This window comes from Leuciscus leuciscus, assembly GCF_965113295.1.
Source record: "Leuciscus leuciscus genome assembly, chromosome: 1".
In the NCBI taxonomy this organism is placed as follows: domain Eukaryota; kingdom Metazoa; phylum Chordata; class Actinopteri; order Cypriniformes; family Leuciscidae; genus Leuciscus; species Leuciscus leuciscus.
In genome coordinates, this window is record NC_138725.1 from 80,979,386 (window position 1) to 80,984,953 (window position 5,568).

The 5,568-nt window shown below is 34.2% G+C and overlaps 1 long non-coding RNA gene across 1 annotated transcript in view; it reads right to left on the reverse strand.

Annotated features, from left to right (window-relative positions):
• Window positions 1–5,082, reverse strand: part of LOC309497754 — a 6,101-nt gene extending 1,019 nt beyond the window's left edge. The window contains exons 1-4 of the long non-coding RNA XR_014205695.1: window positions 4,653–5,082; window positions 4,165–4,210; window positions 2,960–3,018; window positions 1,466–1,499 (exon numbers count right to left, since the gene is read on the reverse strand). This is a non-coding gene — a long non-coding RNA (uncharacterized lncRNA). The remainder of the gene's footprint in view (window positions 1–1,465; window positions 1,500–2,959; window positions 3,019–4,164; window positions 4,211–4,652) is intronic.
• Between the last annotated feature and the right edge of the window lie 486 nt (window positions 5,083–5,568).

Below are 5,568 nucleotides of genomic sequence, written 5' to 3' on the forward strand. Positions count from 1 at the left end.
TCATATCTGTTGCTTTCGGTGACGTGAACGCCATTAAATTTGCATAGCGAGGGAATCGAAGATCTGATTTATATCCATTTTGCAAAAACACATTTATGTGACCAGGTGTAAATGGAATTGTTGTGATAAAACAGATAGCTATCCGATCTGAGAAAACGCATCAAGTGGCCAGGTTTAAACAGCCCCATACACACACACACACACACACACACATATTAGGGGTGTAAGTTAACGGTTCACAAAATTCATGGTTCGGTTCAATACGATACACTTGTGTCATGGTTCGGTACGTTTTCGATACAGGAAAAAGAAAGAAATGCCAGAGAAATTTCCTTGATTTAATATAAAAAAAATAATAATAATTTTATTAAACGTAACATCATAAAGTATGATTTTTTTTTTTTTACTTTGAGGAATGATGAAGCTATAATCGACTCTTAGAAGCATGTAAAACAGCTACTTGAAAAAAAAATGTAATGTAATATTGTAGTTATAAACAAAGGTTTATTTTAGTTCAGATTAACTTTGAGGGCAGTAATTTTATTCATGTCAAAATAAAACCAACGTAATGTAACTTGAAAGCATTATAGCCTACTATTCCTGCCAAACTTCCATGGTTACAGTTTGTTTTACTACAGTAAATCCATGGTGAATGTTGCTGATCTGTGGACACTGGATTGTTCATTCATGGCACAATATTTCCATGTCAGCGCTGTTTGATCCGTTAATAACAGAGATATATGAATGCTTCTCAATAGATCTCGCAGCGATGTTATTACTTCAGTGGGGATCTCTTAGCGCCGTGTAGTAACAGTGTCGATTGATCAAGATCGGCTCGCGCTGCACTGGTCCAAACTGATAAACGGCCCGTGAAGCACATAATAACAGCACCTGCTTTCTGGTCAGTTAGCCTACAGTACCTGCTTTCTGGTCAGTTAGCCTACAGTACCTGCTTTCTGGTCAGTTAGCCTACAGTACCTGCTTTTTTTGTGGAAACCAAATCTTTTGATTGTGAGAGAGCCATGTGTTAAAAGTCAGATGGCACTTTGCTACTTTATGATTTGCCCTATGTCTGAACAAAAGAAATAAAAGTGAACTATCTATACCATATTGAATTGCATAGCATCATATTTTTGCAATGCGTTGAATCAAAATCGAATCGCACCGGATCGTAATAAAAGTGAATCGTATTGCATTGCATCGGTAGCTGGCAGCTGCTTATATGTATCATTAATGTATTGTATCGTTGGCTATGCATCGAGATGCGTATCGTATCGGCCTCAGTTATGGAGATGCACATCCCTAATACCTATATAGGAAAAGTAACTACATTTACATACTGTGAATCGTTTTTGCATCGACATTTTCTTAATCTTACACCCCTAATATAAACACATATAGTACTTTGGAGACCATTAGTGTTGAAATAACATTGAGACAAAGGAGGTAGAGGACGAATACTCACTTCTCTTGGTAGCTGTTCTGATGAATGACGGATCCTGGCCACAGAAAGATAAAAGAGAGAGGTAAAAGGGGGGAATTAATTAGCATTGGTCACATTTCATTCGTTTTGTCTGGTATCTAAAACTTATGTCTGATAGAAAAATGTGCATCACCAAAAGAAGGAACATGTAGATTAACACAGTGGATCTGTCCAAACGGTAATCGTTTTAATAACATTGTCATCTGTACAAAGAAAAAACGTTTCCGTTTTTAGTACATTGTTGATGTGTAAAAGTTCCTTAAGTTTGTGTGTTCTTGACGTCTTTTCTTTTAACCCTGCAGGTAGTTACATTAACGCATCTGTTAATAAAAGTTTTACCTATGGAACTTCGGTATGATGAAAATGTGTGTAATATAGCAAACCCAAACAAACAACTCAATTATTCTATGTTAAACTTAACTCTTCCACCATATCTACTTTAAAATGAAACACAGGAACTTGCCATCCTAGGTCACATTACCATAAATATAATATAAAATTACTATAAGATAAAATTACTTCAGTTAATTTACCATCGGATGCATGTCCCCCTTTGCTAACCCTTTTGTGGAAGGGCTCTTTGTGAAGGGATTTAGATGTTTGCTTCGAACACCCCTTTAATTGTACATTTATTAAATCACATGTAATGTTTATAAATAATACTAGGTAAAGGAGAGCAAACTGATTCCCCCTTCATTTTATCTACCTTATGCCGACCGAAAGGTATATGATTTTCTTTCTTCAGATGAAAACACATATTTTAGAAAAAATAAACTAGACTTTTAGAAATATTATCCATCTCTTGTGTTTGTGTGTCAAATAATGCAAGTGAATAGACACCAAAATGCTGAAGGTCGAAAAAGTCCAAGAGCATTGTAAAGCTCACATGATAAGTGCAGAAAACTTCTTGTGTGAACAACACAGCAAGCTGTGAGTACGCTGTATGAAGTTTCTGGCGTATGCACTTGCATTATATTGGCTTACAATAATGGATAATTTTTCAAAAAATCTTTGTGGAAAGAAAGTCAGATATATATCTAGAATGGCACGAGAGAAGAAAAAAAGAGATCATTTTTTAATTTCGGAGTGCATTGTGCCTTTAAAATTGACTGCGGATTTAAATACTGGGTAACACTTTATTTCTATAGTCCACTTTAGACATTCTACTAACTATAAGTAACTTTGCAACTACATGTCAACTATCTGTCATTAGAGTATTAGTAGACTGTCTGCTTAATATTTGCTAACACTCTGTTTTGTTGGTCCCCTAACAGACATTCTACTGACTATAAGTTACTTGGCAACTACAAGTCAACTTATTCTCCTAACCCGAATCCTAACATCTAAACTTAACCTACCAGTCTATTGACTGTCTACTACAGCCTACTAATACACTAATGAGAGTTAGTTGACATGTTAGTGAAAGTGGACTATCGAAATAAAGTGTAACCAGAAGATACTGCAGTGGATACTTACTAGTGATGGACTTGTTTCTCTGTTGGTGCCTATTCTGCTCCGTAAGTCCAATGCTTGATCTAAAAATATATTTTTTTTTTTTAAAGAGTTTTAATAGGATTATTGATCGCGTAACATTGGACCATTTTTTAATGTTCCATAAGTGTTATATAAATCTGGAGAACCCTTACTAAAAATTAACAATGTTTTGCGACACTAACCAAATGGTAATAAATGATTGTAATACGTAAAATAGGAAAGAGGCCGCACTATGCATAAACTTTTATTTGCAAAAACAGGTTTCGGCGCGTGCCTTCATCAGTTTCCACGTGCCGAAACGCATTTTTGCAAATAAAAGTTTATGCATAGTGCGGCCTCTTTCCTATTTTACGTATTACAATTATCCAGGCCAGCACTCTAAAAGTTTATTAATATATGCAGTGAAGCCTGCTCCTATACTCACTATCCACCATAAAAACATGGTTTCTACACTATAATAAAAAACATGGTTAATTTAGCAAATGTCCTTAAAGGATTAGTTCACCTCAAAGTTGAAAATTGTGTCATCATTCACTCACCCTCAAGTTGTTTTAAACCTGTATGAATTTCTTTCTTCTGCTGAACACAAAGAAAGATATTTTGAAGAATGTCGGTAACCAGACAGACTTGGGTCCCATTGACTTCCATAGTAGGGAAAAAAAATTCTATGGAAGTCAATGGGACCCAAGTTACAGACATTCTTCAAAATATCTTTCTTTGTGTTCAGCAGAAGAAAGAAATTCATACAGGTTTGAAACAACTTGAGGTTGAGTAAATGATGACAGAATTTTCAACTTTGAGGTGAACTAATCCTTTAAAAGAACAGCTCATCCAAAAAAAAAAAAAAAAAAAAAAAGAGTTATCTCATTATGTAGCTTACTCACCCATATGTTGAAATTGTATGAGTTTCTTATGTAGAACCATAATTAAGATATCTTGAAAAATGCCTTTTATTTTTGTCATAGGCAACAATGCATACAGTTGTTTTATTCCCAAAATTCTTGTGTTTCACAAAAGTAAGTTATACAGGTTTGAAAATACTTTCATTTTGAAAGACATTTATTTTTGGGTCAGCTAGGCCTGTAAACTCAAGAAGATAAAGCTTGTCTGGAGGGTTTGAACCAGTGCATTTGAGCAGATTCACATATTCTGCCTCTATTTCACGTGTATTTTATGACAATACTCACCGCATCTGAACATCGTGTGGCTGGATAATATTTATTCCCCAAATGCCTGGATCATGAAGGAAACACACACATACACATCAATATTAGTTATTTGTTTTACTTACTTACGGAGACATTTGTAAAGCTTGCTAAATTGACTACCAGCTCCAAAACATATTATTACGACTCGTTAATTTAACTGATCGGTTAGCCATCCCGCGATCAATAGATTCATAAGCCTAGTTTGCAGATTCTTATAGTATAAGACTGTGACAGTTCCTTTCTGTCTAAAGATACAATATTCTCAGTTCACTCGTTGTAAGCTCCCATGCTGAGTTTATTTTATCATAAACTAAGTTAGACAAGTTACACATGCTAGCAGCACATAACATTAATACATTGGAATACCGTATGCACTAACAATATTGCTCTAATCGCGTTTAGATTCTCAATTTAATACACTAGCCTATATCTTGATGTAGCAGAATTTGTATAAAATAAAGTTTTACCTTCCGTAGATTGCAATATTTCCGTTGATAAAATTCTTTGTCCATATTCCTTGTTTGTTCTTCATTTACATCCAGCAACACCCAGCAACTCGCTCAAAATAAACATTTAGCAGTCCGATGAAAAATAATCCATGTTTTAAACGATGTAAAACCCACAGAATAGGCAAATATTGAAGATCCCGCGCAGCAGCAAAGCAAACACCGACTCACTCAACTGACGTTTATTCAAACTTGACTCGTAAAGGCGCGCATAGTTGTCATTGGCTAGATTCCTGGATGACAGACAGAATAAACAGAGAATAACCAATCATGCTCAAAACAGCTAGGAGAGACAGCCAATAGTGTGGCAACATTGCAATTACAGGGAAATATGAAAATATAATATAATATATAATAAAAAAAAAATATATATATATATATATATATATATATATATATATATATATATATATATATATATATATATATATATATATATTGTGTGCTATTTATTTGGTTGTTTTTGTAGGCTGGCTGTTATATTTAGGCTAATCAATTGGTTAAATTGTTTTTTCATTGCAGTGCATGATTAAAAATTCAACAATAAAAATGAAAGATTAAAAATACTGTAAGAACTTACAGTAACTGACCATATATAATATTTATTTACCACTGTTCTGATAAAGTGCAATTTAATAGAGCAAACAGTATATTAAACAGAGCAAACACTGCATATATTCATATACAATTCTGTATGTAGATCTATATGAAAATCTAAGGAATTGGCATCATGGTGGTGACAGTTACATTCATGTGACCCATAATGACCCTTTTACACTTTCACAAATTATTGACCTTTCCTTTAGAAACACTCTTATGCCTAATAATGTCAACATCCATTTTCACCCTGTGTGGCACAGTTACACAACCTGTTGGT